The following is a 24,741-nucleotide window of genomic DNA, read 5'->3' as shown; positions in this document are numbered from 1 at the left end:
TCATGAATATTTCCTGGGTTCTTGTGCAAACTTGTGCTCAAAGGACTTTTCACTTTAGGTCTTGTTTACTGAAGTCTCACAAAAACCTATGAAGCTGGTAGAATTATTTCTTTTTTTTTTCTTTTTTAATTTTAAAGATGTGGGGTACAATTCAAGATTAGGTGTACAAATGTTCATTATGCAGGTATACTTGTTGAGGAGGTGTGCCCCCCTCCCCTGGTAGATTCCCACTACTGCCAATCTTGCCTCCCCACCCCACCCTCCCTGGCATTTTCCTGCTACTGCCAATCCTTTTCTTATAGCATTATGATATTTGTTCAAGGTCTGCTTATGAGTGAGAACATGTGGTATCAGTTCTTTGTTTCTGTGATACATCACTCAGTATTATAGACTCTAAGTCTATCCAGGTTGCTGTGAAGTTCATGATTTTGTCTTTCTTTATGGCTGCGTAATATTCCATCATGTATATGTATCACATTTTTTTAATCCAGTCCTCTTTTGACAGGCAACACGGTTGATTCCATATTTTTGCTACTGTGAACAATGCTGCGATAAATATACATGTGCAGGTATCTTTTTTATGGAGTGATATAAGTTCCTCAGGGTGTATTCCCAGTAGGGGGGTTGCAGGGTCATATGGAAGGTCGGTTTTAGATCTTTTAGGAATCGCTGCACTGTTTTCCACAGAGGCTGTACTAGTTTACACTCCCACCAACAGTGTAGAAATGTTCCCTTTATGCTGCATCCTTTCCAGCATCTGTGTTTTTTGAGTGGTAGTATTATTTCTATTAAACAGACAGAAAAACTGAGGCACAGAACTCTGTGGAAGACAAATCAAAGAAGCATTGCCAACATGCAGAGAAAAGACAATGAAATGATGACACTGAAGCGGATAGGTATGCAAATCAGGGAACATAATTCACCTACCATAAAATGGAAGCCATTAAGAAGAATGAATGTGAACTGAAGTGAAACAGTAACCTTGAAGCTGGACTGGCTATGCCACTCTTCTGCCAAGAAGAAGAGGCAGCGGAGTGGAGTCTGATGTTCTAGATACAGGTCTTCCTTCACCACAACTGTATGTCCTTGGGCAAGTTACTTAACCCTTCTAAGCCTCAGTTTCTTCATTTGTAAAATGAAGATAGTCACAATAGTATGCTCCTCATATGGTTTTTGTGAGGATTAAGCATGTTAGACACATAGTAAGTGCCCAGTAAATAACAGCCATTGTTATTACTATTATTATTCACTGGTTGAAAAGGAAAAGGAGGAGGATTCATGCTCAGATAATTCAGAAGGCTTTGATTAATTGGTTTTCTTTATTATGGGTCTCCTTATAACCTTTAATATTCTAACCTAGATTGTAAAACCTCAAGAGAATCCCAGAGAACTCCCTTCTTCCCCCATGGAGTGTAAGGAACCAGAGAACTCCCTTCTTCTTCCATGGAGTTTTGTGGTACACTGATGTTCCACAGATCATAATTTAGGAGATATTCACATACTTTGTACACAAGAATAGAAAAACAGATGAGAAAATATCTTTCATTTGCAACCTGCACTGAAAGCCACTAACATCAAAAGACTTTTTAGTTTAGAAAGCACCATGAATACACGTCTTTCTCCATTGTACAAAACCATGTGTCTAGGCAGTCAAAGCTTCTGATCACTCATTCTTGTCAATGTCATTACCTTGAACATTGAAAGTTTTCTCAGCACTTTTCCAGAGTGCTGTAAAAAAAAAAAAAAGAGTTAAAATTGGAAAAGCTCCAGCCTTCTGGGAGATTTATTTTACCAGATTATAAATCTCTCCAAGTGTTTGTGGTTCACTGTCTCTTATTATGTCATAAGGATACTGTTCTCTTGTGTGTGGAAATTATATTTCTCTAGTGTGACTTGCTTTGGTATTGGAGTGATGCTGAATTAACATAAAAAGAACATACTGTTTAGAAGTTTTGTTTGTCCCCTGCTCCCCTTCAGGTAGCACTGCTGGTAGATTATATTGATCAGTTTTTGTTTTATTTAATCCTCTTGTGTCAAATGACATATCCTACACAACTTTCCAGACCTGGGAATGGGTTTATTCAGAAAGAGGTCAACTAGCTGTTATAGGGATTATATCCATTATACCCCGTCGCTACTAAGCTGGGTTAAGGCAATATGCTTAGAAATAAAACCTCCTGCTAAACCAGCGAATCCTTTCTATAAAAATACAGAAAAGAACAGAACAGTTCTATTATTGAATAAGCATTAAATAAGACTGAGATGCACACTACAGGCGATCTGCTAAGGAGATTGTAAAGGAGGAAAGAAATCTCACCCTTTTACATAGCCAAGCAGACACAGTCCAGTACATACATGGTCGTTGTCTTTATCAAGAAAAAAATACAACTTCTTGTATCTTGATGACAAGCAGGATGTTACATCACAGAATCCAGTGCTTAGGCTCAGATTCTGAAGAGAGAGGGAGACAAAGCAAGGCCATCCTACAAGATGTTCACATTTCAAAGAAAGAGCTCTGAGGTTACAAGACATACATTCCCAGGAAGAGGCTTAGTAGTAAGCTTTTAAAAAGATTTACATATATCCCAAAGAGACAGAGACAACGTTTAAAATTTCAATTTTCCTAAGGGCGGGTGGGAAGAGTACTTTTTCTCCTTTGGCACCAGGAAACATTTTAAATTAAATATTGTGGTTTTGTGTGTGTGTATATATGTGTGTGTGTGTTTCAATTTGCCTTTTTTGTTACTATTTTATAGTTGTATTATAGTCTTTAAAATGTTTCTACTTTTTCTGACTAGTTTGTAGTTGACTAAATATCCATCAAAACCATGGTAATATATAAAATCAAACCAAACGATTATCTAAATTACAATGGATGAATTAAAGCATTCAGTACAATATTTACCTTGGGGGAATAACCTTTAATAACATGCCAATGGCATGATTCTCCATTAGAATTCTTAGCTCTTGATTAGCAATGCATAAACACTGCCTGTTATACATTAAGTTCACAAACCATCATGGAAATTTCTGCTTGTGTATTCAAATGATTAACTATTTGAATACTATTTTGTAGATTCTTCTGAAATCTTACCTAATTTAAGCCTAGGGTGTAGTTTAACTCTGTAATCTGATCACCTAAACTTTTATTTTTATTTATTTATTTATTTTTTGAGTTGGAGTCTCGCTCTGTTGCCCAGACTGTAGTGCAGTGGCTGCTCCCGGCCACCGCAGCCTCGACCTGCTGGGCTCTGGCGATCCTTCCGTCTCAGCCTTCCAAATAGCTGGAACTACAGGTGTGTGCTACCACGCCCGGCTAATTTTTTTTGATTTGTTGTAGAGATGAGGTCTCGCCAAGTTGCCCAGGCGGTTCTCGAATCAGCGGACTCAGGCAATCCACTCATCTCAGCCTCCCAAATGCGCGGCATTACAGGCTGAGCCACCGAGCCCGGCTTCACCGAAGCTTTTAATTAAGAAGGTTTTTTTTTTTTGAAAGCCTAATGAATTTCCCCTGAGTTCTTGCTTGTTACATAAATAACATAACATTTGCATGTTAATCTAGGTCTTTCAGAAATTATTTCATCTTCCCAAATTTTTCCCAGATGTGAAACACAAAGATAGTCATGCATGGCCATTATCCTGTATAAAAGTCTTATTATAAGTCATCTATTAAAGGGTACAGATTGAACTTTCACTGTTTAATTTATAATGAGTTGTCTTGAGGATAAACCCAAACTATGAACCATTTTTTATATTAGTCCAATCAATAGTTGTACTATTACAATAGTCAATTAAATCCCCATGAATAATAGACATTCACCTTTGTTTACTGTCTATACTGGGACTAGCAAGAACTTATATTTTGGGCAGTTGGGACATGACTGAAATACTATATGCTCTTCCTCAAGCAGCCTACATCCCAAGAGGATTTTTTTTCCCTTTAGCTTATTATCTCAAATATCAACGCAACAAACTTCATGTGGACCACATTTTCAGAAGCAAGTCTCATGGGCACTGCTCCTCTCAGACTTTAGAAACTGGGTTACTGGATACTGCTACTAGGGTAAACACAGCATGGTTGTAGTTGGCTGCAAATAACAGAAGCAACATTTATTAACTTAAGCAGAGAAGGGATTTGTTGAGAGAGTATTTGCTGGCTCACAGAGCCGAGGAGCTCTGGGGACCTAGGATTGGAAATATCCAGTCCTAGAATCTAGGAAACACAAAAGGGAGGCAGTCAAGGGCACAACCTGATTTCTACCTGGAGTTTGGCTAGAATGATGGAGAGAAGAATTTTTCGCTTTTTTGATTCTGCTAATGCTGCCCCTTCACACATTACCCTTTCAGCAATCAAAATGCTCATTAGCCAAGGTGAGATAGTTGCCTGAGCCCACAGGTTTGAGACCAGCCTGGGCAACTTGGCAAGACCTCATCTTTACAATAAATCAAAAAATCAGCTGGGTGTGGTGGTGCGTGTCTGTAGTTCCAGATACTTGGGAGGCTGAGGCGGAAGGATCACCTGACCCCAGAAGATCAAGGCTGCGATGACCATGAGTGTGCACCACTGCAATCCAGCCTGGTTGACAGAGTGAGACTCCAACTCAAAAAAAAAGTGCCTATCAGGAGTGTCTGAATAGTTAAGCCACCTTCCAATAATGTCAGCTTTCTTGCAGCAAGAGAGTAAGGGGAATAGCTGTCCCACTTTGTTTCTGAAGTAAGAAATATTACTCTGCCTCCACCTATTTTGGTATTTCTGTCAAATGGTACTTACTCTGGGCACACACTGCTCTAACATATGCTTTGCATATATTAACTCATTTATTTTTACAACAACTCTCTTTGGCTGATATTATTCTTTTCGTTTGTACCACAAAGAAACCGGGCACAGAAAGTTAATTTAATTGCCCCAAATCATACAGTAAATGGTAGAAATAGATCCTGAAGCTAGGCATTCGGGCTGCAAAATATGTGCTTTTCTCTGCTCATCGTTGACAAAGACAAGTGTTCAGAGGCTTAGAAGAAAAAGATAAGAGAAAACAACAAATCAAGGAACAAATCAGCAATCAACTATTTGTTTTGTTTGATGATAAAATATGCACATTTTGTTTTTCTCTGTATTTTATGTGTGGCAAATTTATATACCTTTTATGCAAAATTTAAAATTGTAATTTTGTTATAATGTTATACTTACAGAAGATTTACAAAGATAGTACAGACAGTTTTCACATATAGACTTCACCCAGCTTCACCTAAGGTTTACATAACCACAGTACAAAGAGCAAAACAAAGAAATTAACACTGAGACATTTTTTTTTTTCCTTGAGTTGGAGTTTCACTCTGTCACCCAGACTGGAGTGCAGTGGCCACTCTTGGCCACCGCAGCCTCGACCTGTGATCCTTCCACCTCAGCCTACCAAATAGCTGGAACTACAGGCGCGCGCAACTACTCCCGGCTAATTTTGATTTATTGTAGAGATGAGGTCTCGCCAAGTTGCCCAGGTGAGTCTTGAACCCGCGGGCTCAGGCAATTCACTCACCTCAGCCTCCCAAGGCGTGGGATTACAGGCTGAGCCACCGAACCCGGCTGACATTTTTTAAACAAATGGCAGACTTCAATAATATTCCCCCAGTTTTTCTGTTAATATCCTGCTTTCTCTGTTTCAAAATTCAATTCAAGATCCCACATTGTGTTTACTTACTTTATCCTTTATCTCCTCCAATCTGTGACAATTCCTTTGTCTTTCTTGTTCTCTTATGACTTTTAAACTTTAGAAGAGTAATGGTGAGACAGGTTTTGTAAGTTCTCCTTCAATTGAACGTTGTCTAATGTTTTCTTACGATTGAATTGAGGTTATTAATTAAGACTTTTTCAGTGTAGTCTTTCAGGGGGTAATTGTTATGTCATATTACTGGTGATGTTAGTATTGATTACTCAGTTGACGTGGTTATATGTCTATTTTAACTTTTTAAATTTTAATTTTTATATATTTTTGTTTAAAACTTTAGTTGGATTAACATGTTCAATACTTAGTAAATTTTATTCATTTTTTTACTTGCAACATAGCAAAACCTTAAACCCATATAGGTTCCTGGACTACACATGATGCTTTTTGCCTTTCAGCATCTAAGTTTCTGGGATTTAGAACATAACATCTTCCTTAAAAATACATGTAACTAAATGCTTCATCTGATTATAATAAGTTAAGTGAAAGATGAGTGGTCTACTGTGTCTGTGTTTTAGAGTAGACTCTATAGCCAAAGGCAATCCTTATTCTGATACCAAATGTATGACCCCACTGGGGAGTTAGTGAATTATAATCAATTCTGTCTACTTGATGGGTATCCAGGCCATTTCTTTTGTTGTTTTTGAAAGTTACATTTGTTAGTAAGACCTTCAGGCCAGTTTGGCTATTAGCCTAGGTTTTATAATGCTGCTCATTTGAAACAATCCTGCATATGTAAAATTGTACATCTGTCTTTTGATATGAGCAGAATATGTGCCAAACTATGCCTAGGCAAACTATTGTTAAAGAAAACCATTTAGCAATTTTCTTCGCATAAGCCCATGATCTTTTGTAATTTTGCGTTTCACTTATAACTAAAGAACATATTTAAAAAACAATATGATTTTATACTTTTGTGATGTTTATTTGTAATTGTTCCTTCACTGTTTGCACCCTTAGAAGTAGCATTGCATATTTCTGTATATTTGTTTTCTCTTGGAAATAAATGGAAACAGCTGTTTTGGGCCCCCAACAGATAGTGAAAATCATTAATGTTTGGTAAACCATTTGTTAACAAAATTAAATTTAGATGGTTGATTGCAGAGATCTGGCTAAGGGTAGGAAAATAATAAAATTACGAACTCTTAATAAGGCAGTGTTTAGAGTGTTACCATCCAGGCAATGCTCGTAGATTTATCAAATGGGAACATAATAATACAGGTTATTAAGCATCTTATTCTATGTATTTTGCTTTTTAAAAACACTTATTTTTTAAAACTATCATCTGCTTAGTCATCGAATCATATAATTATTAGTTTTTTTTTTATCTCAACGCTTAGGCACTTAAAAAAGCATTTTAGTAACCTTAGTATTCAATTTAAGTTTGTTATATTATACCATTACTCACAACAGTTTTATGAGTTTGCCACTGCAAGTAACTAATATGGAACCTTGGGTTTTAATCTTAACAACCATAGATAAGAAATCATAAAAATTAAAAATAACTGTTTACCTCCCAAGATATGACACAAATGATATGTCTACAAACCATTTCTTTTTTCTTTATTTTCTTTTTTCAGGTGGGTGATAGGGAAGTAGGAGAAGCTGTTTGGCAGCAGGAAGCAGAATGCAAAAATGAATATTTTTATAGACACTTTTTTTTTGTTTCTGATCAAAGAGCCTCACTTGGAGAAAGCATGCAGCAGTGGTGTGATGGAGATGGCTTGTATCAGCTTGCAAGAATCAAATGTTAAATTATAAGAACTTTTGTCAGTCAGTTATTAAATACAGCCATTGCTAAACATTAAATATGAAGAATCACAATTAAATAAGTACTATTTAAAAAGATAAAAACTCAAGACCTATCAGTTTCTAATTTTTTATTCATATGATAATTATTATTTACGTTCTTGAGGTTATTTACATCTGTTGTACCTGTGTTATTGAAATAATATATAGTGGTGTGCCACTGTGCACACAGGGAGTTCGTGTTGGCAGCTTGCTAAGCTGATGATTAAAACTACAAATATGGGCAGGGCTCGTGCCTCACACCTGTAATCCCAGCATTTAGGAAGGCTAAGGGGGGAGGATCACTTGAGCCTAGGAGTTCAAAACCAACTTAGGCACAATAGTAAGACCTCACCTCTACAAAAAAAACACAAACAACAACAACAAAAAAAACAACTAGCAAGTTATGGTGGCATGCAACTGTAGTCTCAGCTACATGGGAGGCTGAGTTCGAAGGAAGGATCGCCTGAGCCTAGGAGGTCAAGGCAGTGGTGAGCTGTGATCATGTCACTGCATTCCAGCCTGAGTAACAACGTGAGACCATGCCTCTAAAACCAAACAAAACTATGAGTATGTATTTTCTTAAAGAGAATAAAATTAAATATGGTGGGAGACCATGTGATTTAAAATCACAATTCTTTCATTACTGTCAGTCGAATCTACTATATTCTTACCTGTCTCAAGGTATTTGAGTTTGCTATTCCTCTTACCTAGAAAACTTTTCCTTCTAATATACATTTGGTTATCTTTTTCCTGTCAGGATTTATGTGTTATTCTTTCAGATCGGATTTGTGTGATGATCCTATCAAAAGTATCCTACCAAACTCACTTACTCTCTGACCTAGCCACACTGTCATTCTTTCCCCTTTTTCTTTATTTTTGTTATAGCACTTACTTTTACTGAAAATAGTTTATTTGTTCACTTGTTTACTCTTTTTCTCCTCCCTGAGGAAAGGAATCTTCTGTGATCATTTTATTTCTGGTTTTTCAGGGCCAGGCACACAGTAGGTGACCAATCTAGGTTATATTAGTGAGGGCCATCTAAGTTAAAACAGGGGTTGAGAAATTGTTAAAGTAATTTGAATGTGAGATAAAAGGGAGTTAGCCAGGGTACTACCACTTGAGAAAAGAGGCTCTAACATGCTGACATAAGCTATTCCAGGCAGAACACTGTGCGTGTGTGTGTGTGCATGATTTGTAGAAATAAAAAGATGTTGAAATTGTATTAAGTTTCTTAGGGGGTGAAATTTTGGAATAGATTATGTCAAAATTCTAGTTGGAGATGAAATTTGTACATTGCCTTAATTATGCTGTACTCATCTGTGAAAATAATGCTTCTACAGCAACGCTAATTACATGAATGAAGAGGGTTTTATTTTAAGGAACAGCAGCATATTCAGATTTTTGTGGCACTTCTCCAGCTACAGAAGCTAGCTGTCAAGAAGTACTTTCTTTCCCAGAAGACGTTTATAAGGTGGAAGCTGAGGCTGCAATTCTATTCCAAGCCAAGCTTTGTACAATATGAGCAAATAAAATGCAAAAAAGCATTTTAGTGGCTTTGATGAGGATAGCTGTTTCTAATATTTAGGAACTTGGTCAGCTTTATTACTGACTTTTAAAAAATGTGATCTGGGGATTCTGATAGATTATCAATAATCCATAAAGTCCTGGAATGTATGGTTCATAAACTGAGGAATAGACACTAATGAAGATATTTCTTAAGAGGAGTGGTGTGAGGACTGGCAGCATTTGAGGAATATTTTTATTTGTTATTTCATTCATTTACTCAAAACATATTTGTTAAGCTCTAATTAGGTTTCAGGCATTGTTTTAGGTGCTAGGGCTACAAATGAAAGATATGCTCCCATTTTCAAGCAGTCTAATGGGGAAATAAAAACAAGTAGTAGTAGACTGTTGCAACACAGTGATAGGATAATGACATTCACTGTCTTCCAAGAATACACAAAAGAGACAAGTAGTCTGGATTTATGAAGTTTGAAAAGTTGATCACATGGTTGCAATTAGCCTTGTGGATTTAAAAAAAATAATCTCTGACCAGTATGTGAAGAACGAATTGGATTGCTAACAAATGTTTAAAAATTGGCTCTTCAGCGGGAGAAGAACTCTGATTTGTGGTGTCTGTCCATTTTTGTGGTGTAAATAGGTCCACCATGCTGCTTTAACACTATCAGTATGATGTTGCTGAATGTGAAGACGAAAAGAGATGGTGACGTTGGTGCTCGTGAGCTGATGTAAGCAGGTTCCAGAACATCTCTGGTTGGAGAGGACAGAGTGAAGACTTAGAGACTAGTTAGCAGCAACTCTGTTCAGTCAGGGAAGAGATGATGTGGTTTAAACTATCTGGTGAGATTTGAGCAATTTCCAGAAATATTTAAGAGAAAAAGAAGTAGTTTATAGTCATGGTTGAATTAACAGATACATGAAACAAAAGCTCAGCTCCACTAGTCATCAAAGAAATGCAAATTAATATCACACTGAGATACCACCTAACTTCAGTAAGGATGGCCAGCAACAATAACTCAAAAAACAACAGATGCTGGAGAGGATGGGGGTGGGGGAAGGGGACACTTCTACATTGTTGGTCGGAGTGTAAACTAGTCCAACCTCTGTGGAAAACAGTGTGACGATTTCATTTTATATATATATATTTCCTATAAAGATGTAGGGTACAATTCAGGGTTAAGTATACAAACGTTGATTATGCAGGTACCCTTGTTGATGAGGTATGCCCCTCCCTCCCCTAGCAGTTTCCCTCAACTGCTAATCCCACCTCCCTCCCCTGACAGTTTCCCACTGCTGCCAATTCCTTTCTTATAGTATTATAATTGTTCAAGGTCCGCTTATGAGTGAGAACATATGATACTCTGTTCTTTGTTTCTGTGATAGTTCACTGAGTATGATTGACTCCAAATCCATCCAAGTTGCTGTGAAGTCTATATGTTTGTCTTTCTTTATGGCTGCATAATAACCCATTGTGTATATGTACCACATTTTTTTTTAATCCAATAGAAGATCTAAAAATAGACCTTCCATACGACCCCACAATCTCCCTACTGGGAATATGCCCAGAGGAACTCAAATCACTCTATGAAAATGATACCTGCACACGCATGTTTATTGTAGCATTATTCACAATAGCAAAAACATGGGACCGACCGTGCTGTCCATCAAAAGAGGACTGTATTAAAAAATATGGTACATATACAACATGGAATATTATGTAGCCATAAAGAAGGACAAAATTATGAACTTCGCAGTAACTTGGATGGGTTTAGAGTCGATCATACTCAGTGATCTATCACAGAAACAAAGAACTGAGTACCACATGTTCTCACTCATAAGTGGACCTTGAACAATTATTATAATACTATAAGAAAGGGATTGGCAGTAGTGGGAAATTGCCAGGGGAGGGAGGGGTTGGATTGGCAGTAGTGGGACACTGCCAGGGACGCACACTTCATCAACAAGGGCATTGCATTATAAACACTTGTATACCTAAACCTGAATTGTACCCCACATCTTTAAATTTAAAAATTAAAAAAAAAAAAAGAGTTAAGACTACAGACTCAGAGTCAGGCTTTGGATGCAAATCCTGGTGCTGCAACTTGACTAGCACTGTGATATGGGGCTTGTTATTAGCCTCTCGGGGCTTCAGTGTCTCATTTCTAAATTGGTAATAATGACAATACCGGACACCCAGAGTTGTTATGAGGAATACACAGGAAGTGCTTCAACTAGTGAAGAACACAGCAAATGTTATCTTCAGCATTCAGAGGACATTTTGGTAATTAATGATTAGTGTGTTGGTGAGTGGGCAAGGAAGAGAAAGAGGAGTCAAGGATGACTTGTAGTTTTTTTAGACTGCCAAACAGGTAGATAGGTGGGGATGTAATTTTGATAATCTCAGTGATGATAACTGATCTACCTTTGCCCTGTTCTGTCATAAGTGAATAAAGTATGTATTTTTTTTTCTTGTTAAACACTGTTTTAGGGCCTTTTTGTTATAGCAGCTTAGATTGTACTCTGGTGCAGACAGATTCTATGAATGATGAGAGCAAGCATTTTTAGGTCTACAAAGCCATATAGATGAATACAATGGATTCAGAATGGGGAGGGGCAGAGAGGGGTTTGGGACAAAAAAACTCACCTACTGGATACAATATGCACTAGTGGGGGTGGTGAGTACATTTAAAGCCAGACTTCTTCACCCCTATACAATACATCAATGTAACCAAAACCCACTTGTTCCCCCAATGCAACTGAAATAAAAACAATTTAATAAAAGTCAGTGGGAAAGGACATAAGGTTTGAAAAGAGTGAATTTAGTTTGAGATAGCTAGTGGATGTGGGGTGGAACAGTAAGGACAGGTACTAGGAAAACAGAAATGTTGAGTGATAATCTTGAACTGTAACAGCCTTGATTCCCAGAGAAAAGAAATAAATATGAATTAATTAATCTCAACAAAAAATAAAAAGACCTAACAGTTTGAATATGGGTCACAAATTTTCTACCAGAAATATTTACATTTTTTAGACTTAGAGTTAAAAAACATTTAATGACAATGGCAATCAAAAGTATATTTTCAATGCTACAATACTTATTGAACGACCTAAGTATACTACTATAAGAATATATGAAGTTTAGCCAGACATGGCTATATTCATGTACAGCTTATAAGCTTGTATGACTTCAAAGAAGTAAAAGAGGCATTGAGTACCAGCAATATTTAACTGCCAAATCAAATATAAATAAAGTGTTGAGATCATTGAGATTAAATAAGATAGAACAAAGCTTTAACTTTATCATGGGAAGCTTTCTGAAGGAGATGACTTTTTAATTAAAATTTCATATATCTTTATACTTTGTGAACAACAGCCCATATTATTGATTCTATGTTTTTACTTTCATACATCTTTTCTAGTGGTAGTAAAATCATATTTGATTTTAGGATCTTTTAGGCTTGAACAGATATCGCACTATGATGGTCTTTCATAGGGTAGTGAAACTTTCTCTGGTATTTGCTGTTTTTTTGGTCTTCCACATTGATAAAATGTGATTTTATATATAATGTTTCTGGCATGAGCCATGTAGAATCTGGGGTCACTCACTAGAAGTAGACTATCTCATAGCTTTGTCATAAATTTTACCTTTATTAAATCTGAAAAATTATATAGACTTTTTTGAGTTGTGACCTTCTTAACATTTTAGTAAGGAAACACCTAGTGACCCTACATTTTACATAAAATTAGCTACAATCTTATTTCCTAAGTCAAGGAATAATAATTATTAATTATTGAGATAATGGTTTTCATGTTTTTGCTTATTTACCAGACAGTATAATTTGAAGGATTCTTACGAATCTTTTAAGATCAGAATTGGATGTTTATCCTGCAAAAAGATTGGCACATACAGCACAATTTAGTGACTGCACACAATTACTTGCTTTAATCAAGATCTTTTGTTTTGGTAAAGTGAAGAAAGTTTATTAATGCCAATAAAGCAGTTTTAAAGATGAGTAAGGTGTATTCGTGTATGTAAAGCCTTAGAGAGTTCTTGTGTTCATGGGGAAAACATTTTAATTTGGGAGACAGAGCCCTAAGCCAAATTCTTTATTATCCTCGATTTAATTGAGAAAATTGCTTAACCTCAGTCTTTCTGTCAAGTTTGATTGACAGATAATTACTAGCTGTGAGGTACACTGGAATGATGAGTACCTTAAAATATCTTGAGACTTCTTGAAGAGAGGTGATATGTCTATAACTGGGACTGAAATTATTCATGTGTGAGTAGATGCATTTTTCACTGCCTAACCAATTTACTATGTAGATCGGAGGAATTTTTCGAGCATGAATAATAGAATTAAGGATGGGTAACTGCATGGAGATATTGTCTTGAGAAAAACAGTGAATAGCAAGGGATAAAAAGGAAGAGGGAAAAGAAAAGGAAAGTCCCATCAGGAGACACAAAGGAGGCTTGGGGAAAGGGTAGAAAGTGAGAGGTGAAAAAGCTGAGGAATGGGGAAAATTGGCAATAAATCGGAATGAGAAAAAAATTTTTAAAGAGTGGGTTGTACATTGAACCTCCTTTACTATTTTTCAAGAGGTGTAACTAGGAATTAGAATTTTTAGCTACTTCTGGTTGCTGGATTTTGTTTCTTTGACTATAATACTTGGTACTAGGTATTTGTATTTTATGGAAAAAAATCACAAAAATGAGAAACTAGCTCCCCATTCTGAAATACTTTAGATTAGTGTGGTATCAAAATCAAATATGGTAGAGGAAAATATTTTCATTCAATGTTACTATCTGATATCTGAATCTCTAATTTGTATGAAAGTCTTGGGAGGTATTAACTTAATAGATATATCTTCAGCTAATATTCAAATTATTATAACTTAAACATTTTTTGTCTTAATACAAGTTCAGTTTGATAAGCACTCATGTTTTCTCCTTAATTTTCTAACTTATAATTCTTGTGAAATACAGTGTACCCTTTAACAGCTAAATCAATAAATATACTTTAAGAAAAATATTTTCCAAACTAGAATATTTTCGTAGGATTGACTCAGCACTAGACTATTATATTTTGATAAGTATCAGTAAAACGAGCAGCTCTCTAAACACTGAATTTCTAACTTGAAATTCAATATTCACCATGCTTAGAGTGCTAAATCTTTCTAATGTTGCTCTCTTCAAAATGTAAGGACAAAACCTCTTGAACGTAACTAGTAACACACAACTATAAGAAAAAGCACCAACACTTTACCCCCTAAGTTATTTCAATGGAAAAGAGTATAAGGGAGAGGTATTAATAGAAAACAATGACAGAATAAACCAAAAATTGTGCATCCATCTGATTGAATTTAATCAGTATGGCTGTTTGATAATTGGAGAAGCAGAATTGAAAAGCAGATACGGATGCTACCAGGCAATTTATTTATGGTATTATGGTAAGTTAGACTTGGTGACTCTTGGTGGTGAATACATTTTTTGGAGCTAATAGGTACCACTACAAAATTTTGTACTGGTTTCTCCTAAAATATTTTATTGACTCTTGTAAGACCATGAGCCAGTTAATAACTATGCACTAAAAGTAAAAATGAAATATGTTTGCTATTATTCCCCAGTTGATTTTACTTATGGGAGCTTGGAGAAGGATGAAGTTTGCACTGTTACTTTGAGAATTTTTGGATTTTACTAATAGATGTGGCTTTTCTGTTGGCTTTGTAAACTGCTCAGAACAATTGCCTTTCTTTTGTTGGGCCTTGGGCAAGATAAAATTCTTCCCACACACAGCTTTTGTTTTCTTTTTATTACATTGGAGCTGTGATTTCCCTAAAGCAAGAATGCTGATGTATACCTTACATGAAAAAGAAATTGCAGATTTAGAAAAATTTCAATAAAATAATGAGACACCATAATTAAGTATATATGGTATTAGTGTTTCCTTATTTTATTTTGCAGTATTTTAAAAAGTCCTGCAAAATAGCATTGTGGTATATTTATTAAAAAGAGGGCTGGTATCTGTGCCACAGACTTACTATCCAGGATGGGCAGCTGCATATTTTGCAGATGGCTGCTAATGTTGATGTCTGGGTAAAAGATCAAATCATTTGCCAAGTCTAGTGCATTTCAGAAGAACAGCCAATGATGTAATTAGCTTATCATGTATACAGACTCCAGCATGTGTGAGACCTTTCTGAGACCTCTATTAACTTGAGCTACCCAGGAAACAGCTCTGGAATAGGTAGAATTTGGTCATAAAACCAAATTTGACCATAGAACCATGTTTAGCACACTTCTGTTTGGACCATTATTGTATGGACAAGAGTTGTATTAAACAACAACAATAAAAAGGCTGACAAAATATAAAACAAAAGGATTTATTTTTAAGTTTTGATCTTAGGTATGGATTGTTTTTGTTTCTCAACAAAGTCTGTAACTAAAAACTTAATAATTACAATACACGCATAAAAAACTCAACTTCTACTTTATACCCTATAAAAGTTAATTTGAGATGGATTGCAGACTTAAACATATAAGCTATCATAAAACATTTAAAAAAAAGAATATCTTTTCTAACTTGGGATAGGCATAGACTTTGCAGAGAGGAATTAATTATAAAAGAAAAAATATGATAAATCAATCTTCATCAAAATATAAAGCTTCTGCTTGTCAAAAAGATTATGCTATAAAGATGCGAGGGAAAGCCACGTGCTGAGGAAATAGGTGCAGTAAAAAATCAGACAAAGGACTTGTTTTCAGAATACATTAAAAATATTCCTATGACTCAATAATGAAATGACAAATCTGTTAACCACAACAGCCCAAGGGAGGGATCGGCAGTTGCAGGATACTGCCAGGGGAGGAAGGAAGGGGGGGTTATGTAACAATGCAAAGGGTCCCTGATCCTAAACCAGGGAAAGTGAAGACCAGTTGGAGGCCCAAACTTCACCTGCATATATATTACTTATGTACCTAATCCTGACTTGTACCCCACATCTTTATAATAAAATAAAGTTAAGAAAAAAAAGAAAGAAAGAAAGAAAGAAAGAAAGAAAGAAAGAAAGAAAGAAAGAAAGAAAGAAAGAAAAATTGGGCAAAGGACTTGAACAGACACTTCTCAGAAGTGATAGAAGTGGTCCACACCTTGTTTTTCAGCTTCATCTACAGTTCTAAGTAAAGACTTATAAATCAGTTTTGGCTTGTTTTATAAGTAAAATCTTATTTGGATAAGAAAGAAATGATTAATATGGTTAATAAGGGCTTGAAAAGGAATCAGCATTATTAGGCATCAGAGACATACAAATGAAAACCACATGCAATACCATATTACAGCCACTAATGCCTAAAATTTTAAAATTGACCATAACAAATGTTCCTAGTCATGTGGAGCAGCTGGAGCTCATGTGTGTTGCCAGTAGGAGGATAAAATGGTGCAACCACTGTGGAAAGTAATCTGGAAGTTTATTATTGATTGAACTATGTCTATCTCTGCCTAGTGATTCAACTTCTAGATGTTTATTGATCAAGAGAAATGAAAGGATTTGTACATGGATGTTTATAGCAGCTTGCTTTATGATTGCCCCAAACTGTAAACAACTCAAAATTTCAACAGGTAAATGGATAAACAACAGTGGTATATTTGTTCAGAGAAACACTACCCATTGATAAAAAGAATTAACTGTGGATGCAATCCACAATATTCATGAATCTCAAAAAACATAATTCTGAGAAAACTCAGTCAGGCATGAAAGAAAACTCATGGCATGATTCTGTTTTATAAAATTTAAGAACAGATAAAACTAATCTATGGTGATAGAATTCAGAATGGTGGTTGCTTATGAGGTGTGGGATGGTCTAGAAAGGACATGGGAACACACTCTGGGGTGATAGAGAGGTTCTATATTTGTATTGGGATGGTGGTTACAAGGTGTATGTATGTATCAGAAATCATGACTAAATGTCTGTGCATTGCATTTTATGTTCATTTTACTTGATTAAGGTTTTTAATTCTTAATTATTATATTGTACTCTAAATGGAGAAGGACAATGGGAACAAGTTTGAATACCATCTTTATTTAAGCAGAATTTTGCAAAAAAAAACCTTTGATTTATCTTCTGTTGTTTTATTAGGATGAGTTGATTATATAAGCCTTTGGGACATTTTAGTAATTGGATTTTCCTCCTTAACTGTGTGTCTTTTACAACTACCAGGATTATAGAAAATTTTTATTAATGTTTCCATATACTTTTGCACACAAAATTCTAGTTACACTAGACTGTGGCAGTACTTTGCCTTTCAAAATTTTTGATTGAGATTGCAAAATTTGCAACAGTATTTTCCACATTTAAAAATAGTTCTCATTTGTTTTTTCATTTCTGTTTCCTGTTTTAGGCAAAAAATAAATACAAATTACCTCTCGAGGAATATGTTGAAATGTTGATTATTGTAAGTCAAACAAATCTCTTCATTTTCATGTGTCAGAATGCTGAAACATTTTTGAACAATTGAGCAACATTTGAACTCAAATGTCTAGTTTGCATTAGAACATAATAGAATTTTGCATCCAATTTTTATTTCTAATGGATGTTCTAATAAATTAAATTGTGTAAGGCTTTCAAAATGCTTTGAATTTTTTGAAAATTAGTTTGAGGTATTTAATCATAATATTTGTATTTTTTATTAAAATTGAAAATTTTGTTATAACAGATATAATATATTTAAAATACTTTTTAGAATTCTTGGACTGACTGTAATGCACAACAAATAGGAAAACAGTCTTACTATACCTTACTTTAAAAAATAAATGACTGTTTTGAAATTTTTAATTTAGGCCTGCTCACTGTACAAATATCTTTTAATCAGAATTTTCTTATTAAATATCTTTATTACTGTTATACAGGAAACTTGCCATTATATTTCCTTAAGGGGTGACACAAAATATTGAATTTTATGTCATAGTGACTTATATTAGGATGGTATTTAATTGCTTTTTTATAATCTGTAATTTGTTATCTAGAAATTTATTGTTAAATGGGCTAAGTTTGGGTTTGGTTGAACAGGTGGGAGAAGAGTGATGCGGTATTTGAGGTGGAAATGCTCTCCACATGAGAGAAGACCATGGGAGGAAAAAGAACAGGAATTAATAAATGAAGGGGCTGGATCGAGGTGAGAGGGTAGGTACAAAGATGCAGGAGCTTGAGGACTGAGATGAGATGTATAGACTCTACGTGCTTATAGCACTCAAGCATTTTGTGGATTGAATTATTAAGACCTAGGAAGTCAGAGGAAGAACTTAAGCAGTGTGGTGAGGTAGTCATGGTGATAAAGAGGGAAGATTTTAGAAGATGCAATTTGAATTAACTGGAAGAAGAGATCTGAAGCAGTGAGTCTAGCAAAGAGAAATTTGAATTTGTCAAAATGACAGGAACCAAAAACATTAAGGAGTTTAGGCATATGTCATGATGACAGGGCAATGTACTCATTTTACAGGCTAATAGCTCGCTCTAATAGACTGCTGGTTCTAATAATTTATGTAGTTTAGGTTTATAAAGTGTGGAGAGGAGCAAAGGGAATATCTCATTGCACACAATCATTTGTTTGCTTATCTTTTTATCTCATAGTACAGCTATTTATTACTTTCATTTTCATATAGCCTCAATATTTTGAACACAGAAAGGTACATTTTAGTCATTCCAAAATGTTTGTAGACTTTATGAAGCCAGCCAACAAATCATTGCCATTTATGTAATACCATGTACTGGGCACTATTCTAGACATGGGGAACAGAAGAGAGAACACCAAAGAAGTAGTTGCTTTCCTCAAGGAATTTATATTTTACTTCTAAGAGAGTGAAGGAGACAGACAGTTATAGGTAATTCAGTCATTTATGTATTCATTCATTCACATACTGATAGATGCTATGAAGCATTAAAAAATGGGGCAATATATTAGAAAGGGACAGGAATGGACCAGGTCAGTTAGAACCTTCAAGAAAGGCCTCTGGGAGAATGTGATACTTTGGTTAAGACTTGAATGGTGGAAGGCAGTCATGAAGATCTGGAGGGAGTATTGCAAGACAAAGAAGCATCAATTGCACATAAACAGAAGTGGAGGTGAGCTCTGCATGTTGAGGAGGGAGAAAGGACAGTGTGACTGGGGTACAGAGGATGGGAGGCATGAAACCTGACAGGCAGTGAGAACCACTGCTGCAGAGCCTGTGGATGTGGTGAGGACTTCAGATTCTATTTGTCACAATGGGAAGCCAGAGAACAGGGGGTGATATGCTCTGATTTGAGCTTCAGAGTGGTCACTTTGGTTGCCGTGTGGACATTAAGATGGGGATAGAGAGCAACGAGGAGTTGCTTGCAAAAGTTCAGGCGTAAGATGATAAAGGTAGGAACTGGGCTGTGATAGTAAAGATGGCAAGAAAGTGGCATGACTTAGGATCTGTTTTGTGGTAGAGTGGGCACGACCTGCTGAAGAATCGTATGTGGGGTATGAGGGGAAGATAGAATCCTAGGAGTACATGGAAGCTTTCCACCTGAGCAGCTTGGTGGATAGTAGAGCTATTTAAAGAATGGCAAAAGTTCAGCAAAGAGAGCAATTCATTTGTGTGTACATGTGTGTGCACATGTGCACATGTATGTGGCAATAGTTCCATGTTGGCCATGTCATAGATCCAATGAATGGATTTCAATAAAAAGTTCCTAATCACATCCTGTGTTCCAGTCACTGGTCTAGATGCTAAGAAAACAAAAAAAATAGAAAGACTCGCCTCTGTAGCATTTACACTGTAACAGAGACAAACAATAAATAAGTAAATGTATACTTTAGTTTGCTAGGTGTTGATAAGATAAACAAGTGGCAATGTCAATGGATAAATATAAAAACAGAAGAGGAATGGAGAGTGGTGACGGTGGAGGTAGGTTTGATATTTTTCCTAAGTGTGATCATAGAAAGCTATTGTAATTAGGTGGCATTTGACCAGCAGTTTGAAGAAAGTGGGGCACTAGTCACGTGGGTATCTAGGAGAAAGAGGTCCAGACAGAGCAAAAAGTTTATTGGAGGAGCATTAAGGAGGTCTAAGTGAATGTATGGGGGTAGTGAGAGTGACTGCCCATGAAGCCAGGAGAGGCAGGGACTAGATGATGGAAGACAGTATCGACCATTGTAAGGAATTTGTCTTTTACTCTGGATGAGATGCCAATGGAAGATTTTGAGCAGAAGAATGTTTAAAAAAATATTTCTGTAGTTACTGCATTGTGTGTAAACTCCAAGAAGGGAAGAACTGAAGATGGGAGACCAGTTAAGAGGCTATTTTGATAATGTAGGCCTGAAATATTGCTGATTTTGATCAGAACTGTAGCAGTGAAGGTGATGAAAGGTGGTTGGAGTCTGGATTTATAATGAAGTTGGAGCTGATAGGATCTGCCGACAGCTTAGATTTGGGGTATGAGAGAAAGAGAATCAATGGCTCCAAGGTTTTGGACAGATGAGGCTGCTGGTTAATAAAACGAGAAAGACCTCAGGAGGGGTAGGTTTTTAGAAGACGAACAAGTATTAAGTTTCAGACCTTTTAATTTTGAAACACCTATTGGATATACATGGCAATATCTTAGATATATAAGTGGCAATGTGCACTTGTATATCTTTACATATTTAACAGCTGGCCCTTGAATAACACAAGTTTGAACTGTGCAGGTCCATTTATACGTGAGTTTTTTTCAACTAAACTCAGATGAAAAAGACAGTATTCACAGGAAGCAAAACTTGCATATAAGGAGGACTGACTTTTCCCATCTGTGGGTAACTATGGGACTTGGGTATGCATGGATTTGGGCCTTCATGGGGGTCCTGGAGCCAATCCCCCACATATACTGAGTGACAGCTATATATGTGTCTGTATGCATATATTCTGATATGTATGTCTGGAGTTCTGTGGACAAATTCCAGCTATAGATATGCATTTTAGAGTGGTCTGAATTCGATTATATGTAAAGCCAGAAGATAACATAGGGAAGAAAGGGAGTCAAGGAAAGATCTGAGGACTGAGATCCAGGCACTTCAATATCATGAGATGAGGAGATTGAGGACAGACCAGATAGGCAGAGAACCGAAAAAAACAAGCTAAGGAATTCTTTTAAGAAAGAAGGAATGATCAGCTGTGTCAGATACTACTGACAAGGCCAAGTGTGTTTGGGGATTGAAATTTATTATTGAATTTGGCAACATGGAAGTTGATAAGAGCTGTTTGAGAGGGTGGTAAGGGGACAAGACTAACCACAATGAGTTCAAGAGAGAAGGGGATAAAAGAATTTGAAGACAACTAGTGTAGAGTTTTGTGAATACAGGGAAAAGTGGATTCAGAGAAATGGGAGGGTAGTTAGAAGGGCAGCTGGGTTCAAGAGTTTTGGTTTTGTTCTGTTTTAAAGACGAGTGATATTGATGAGCATTTGTAATGCTGGAGAAAATAATTAGCAGGTATGAGAGCTTACTGTAGGAAAGGCTCCTGAGGAGATGAAAGAGTACAAGGGGAAGCAGCAGCACCACTTGCAGTAGAACAGAAGGAAAGGCAGAGAAGTGAGTAGACACTGGTGATGGAGAACTGAGGTAGTTCTTTGATTGTATCTATTGTCTTGAATTATGAGGTAAGTTTGTCAGGTGAGAGTAGGGCAGATGCAGTTTTTGGAGAATTGAGGAGTAGGTGTCATCAAGGAAATAGTCATCAATAGAACATTTTTGAGGGGAGAACCATGGAATGTTCTGGCAATGCTGAGAAACGTGGACTTAAATTTGAAGTGAGAATAATCAGTATAGTTAGGATTTTCTCCAGCTGTGTTCATTTCTGATTCTGGTGAGAATAATTAGATAGTTGTTTTTAACAGGGCCAGGGTTTCTCTGGGCAGATACCACGAAAGAAGACTCTTCCTCTATTTCAGTATATAGCGACTCCATCCTTCCAAAACTTTGGAGCCATTACTGATTCTTCTCTCGTGTTTTTTTTTTCTTCTTCCCCAAATCCAATTAGTCAGAGAGTCAGAGGGTGATTGAATTCTGGGCTATGGATGAGATGCTGAATAAAAGGGAAGCAAAGTTATGAGGTAGAGGTGAAAAAGTAGTGAAAAGTAGTATAAGGACTGGACATCCTTTGTGAGGGTGGAAAAATATTGGTATGGATTACTAGATAAGTGATTTGGACACAAAAGAGATATTTTGAAGATTCTTTAATTATTGATTGCTAGATCTTGAGGGTACAACCATTTGAAGTTGGTGGAGAAAAAGTAATTGGAACTAAGGTGGTAAAGGAACTACAAGGCCTGCATATTTGTTGGTGGATGTTGAGGCCATTGAAAATGATAATGGGACAGAAAGGAGGATGCGGTGGGTTTTTTGTTTGTTTTCTTGAGTTGATTCTCACTCTGTTGCCCAGACTGGAGTGCAGTGACACACTTATGTCCACTATAGCCTTGACCTGCTGGACTCAGGCAATCCTTCCTCAATTGCTGGAACCACAGGTGTGTACCACCACACCTGGCTTATTTTTTGATTTATTGTAGAGATGAGGTCTCACCAAGCTGCCCAGACTGGTCTTGAACTCCTGGGTTCATACAATCCTCTCACCTCTGCCTCCCTAATGCTGGGACTATGGGCGTGACCCACAGTGCCTGGCTGTGGTAGGTGTTATGTTCACCAATATAGGAAGAACAGTGACTAAGAGGTAGATTCATGGCACCAAAAAGAAATGAATAAAAAAAGTCTAATGAAACAGACTTCAAGTGATTTAGAATTTTGGAAAGATAAAGAGAAACTATTTGGAGAAAAAGAAGCAAACTAACTTTACTCTCAGGCTCTGAGAAACATGGGGCATGAGATAAAAAACAAAAAGTGAAAACCGAAAAGTTCCTACCATTTGAGAACACAGTAAGGAGTTTATAAATAGAGCTTCATAGAGCACATACATATCTCTATTGATAAAGCCATATCAATTAGAGCAAGAAGGTGAGAAATAATTTGAGGAGGCAGGTGGGGCAGTCTGCTAATGAAAGACTTTGAATTCTATAGGGAAGGGTGGAAGAATTTAGGAGAATGGGGTCAGATTGGGGTATGTCCAAGGAAGTATAGGGACCTCATTGACAGAACAGATGATTTGGGAGGTTTGGACTTCTGATAGTGACTGAAGGAAACAGGAAGGTACAGGCAAGTTGGAATTGGTCCTGCGAGTCTCACAACAAGTAATATTTCAAGACTTCTGAGCAGTTGATCTTCTCCTTGAGAGAAGAAGTGGGTCATAGGAATATACGGAGAATGAAGACCATGGGATCGCTGGAGATACTAGTTAAAAAGAAAAGAATAATACAGAAATAACTTCATATATGTGGCTTTTGACTCAGAGACTCTGTAGAATTTTTTTTTTGACTGTCTTTCTAAAAACTGAACAAGGGCAACTTTATTTTTCCAGAAAAAATCGAAACATTTGTGGAAAATCTATGCTAAAATGGTAACTTCTATGAGCTTTTCCATTTGGGACAGTATTTGTTTTGTAGCCATCAATTCATTTCCAAATGACTTCATATCATTTACATTTGAATTATGCACCTGTTAATTAGTTTCATCTAATCAGTCAGCATAGAAGCTTGGCCTGGAGAACGAAATGATCCAAACAGCTTGGCTCCTCAAATAAATCTGAAGTCTGATTTAAAAGAAGACACATAAATACATACCCATGCCACCAAGATGGATTCGATCAGGACTGAAATAAAAGAATATTATATTTGGCAGGTAAATGTTATATAATATGAGTATTATATAACAGACTGCTGACTTCGTTGTTGCATTTTTAATATTTTGCACTATCTTAACCTGGTTGTTTAGGTGCAGATTTAGTAATCAATTCAAAACTCAAGAGGGTTAAGTAAATTTGAGAGTTAAATCAATCACAATGAAGCTTTTCCAAATCCAGGTTATGATTCATCAAGACATTATTGATACACACTAATCAGTCAGGGACCAAACATGTTTCAAATAGCTTCTTTTGTTATTTATTTGTTTTTATACAATTTGAATGGGTATTTGTATGATGTATACTAGTTGCTATACTCATTGACTTAGAATGCTAGGGAAAGCGGGAAATAACTATTTGGCTTAGAAGATGCTACTTAACCTCGTTTCCAGACATCTCTGACATCACCAGCCTGTTTGTACAAGTGGACTAAGTGATAACACTCAAACTCTGTCTTTATTGCTAGTTACTGCTGTAACTGTTTTGCATATATTAACCCTTAATGGACTTTTATTGCTTCCATTTTACAGATGAGGAAACTGAAGTACTGATTGTATGCCAACTTGCTGTATGTCAAAGTCTTACATCTATTAAGTAGCAGGCAAGCTTTTGAAAGTAGACTTCAACTTCAGAGCCCCAAACCTTATTGACTGTGCTGTATTATTCCATATATCATGGGAGCTCTTAGCAATTTACATGCAGAAACTGGACCTCATTCTCCATTGACCAGATAGCCATCCTGTCTTCCCCTGGTGTTTCTTACAACTAGTAAGATTTCAGGGAAATTCCCAAAAGTTCTTCGCATGTTCTCTTGAATATATCTGCCGAACCAGTTGACCGTATTTCTGCCAATTCTTCCTTTTTTGTTCTACCTTTTCCTTATCCAGATCTCTGTTTATGAAGCAGCTCTGCTGTTAGATGT

This window comes from Carlito syrichta, unplaced genomic scaffold (genome assembly GCF_000164805.1).
Source record: "Carlito syrichta isolate Samal-C Ts95f unplaced genomic scaffold, Tarsius_syrichta-2.0.1 Scaffold303314, whole genome shotgun sequence".
NCBI lineage: Eukaryota > Metazoa > Chordata > Mammalia > Primates > Tarsiidae > Carlito > Carlito syrichta.
The sequence above is the reverse complement of the archived record's forward strand: the minus strand, read 5'-3'. Positions refer to the sequence as shown.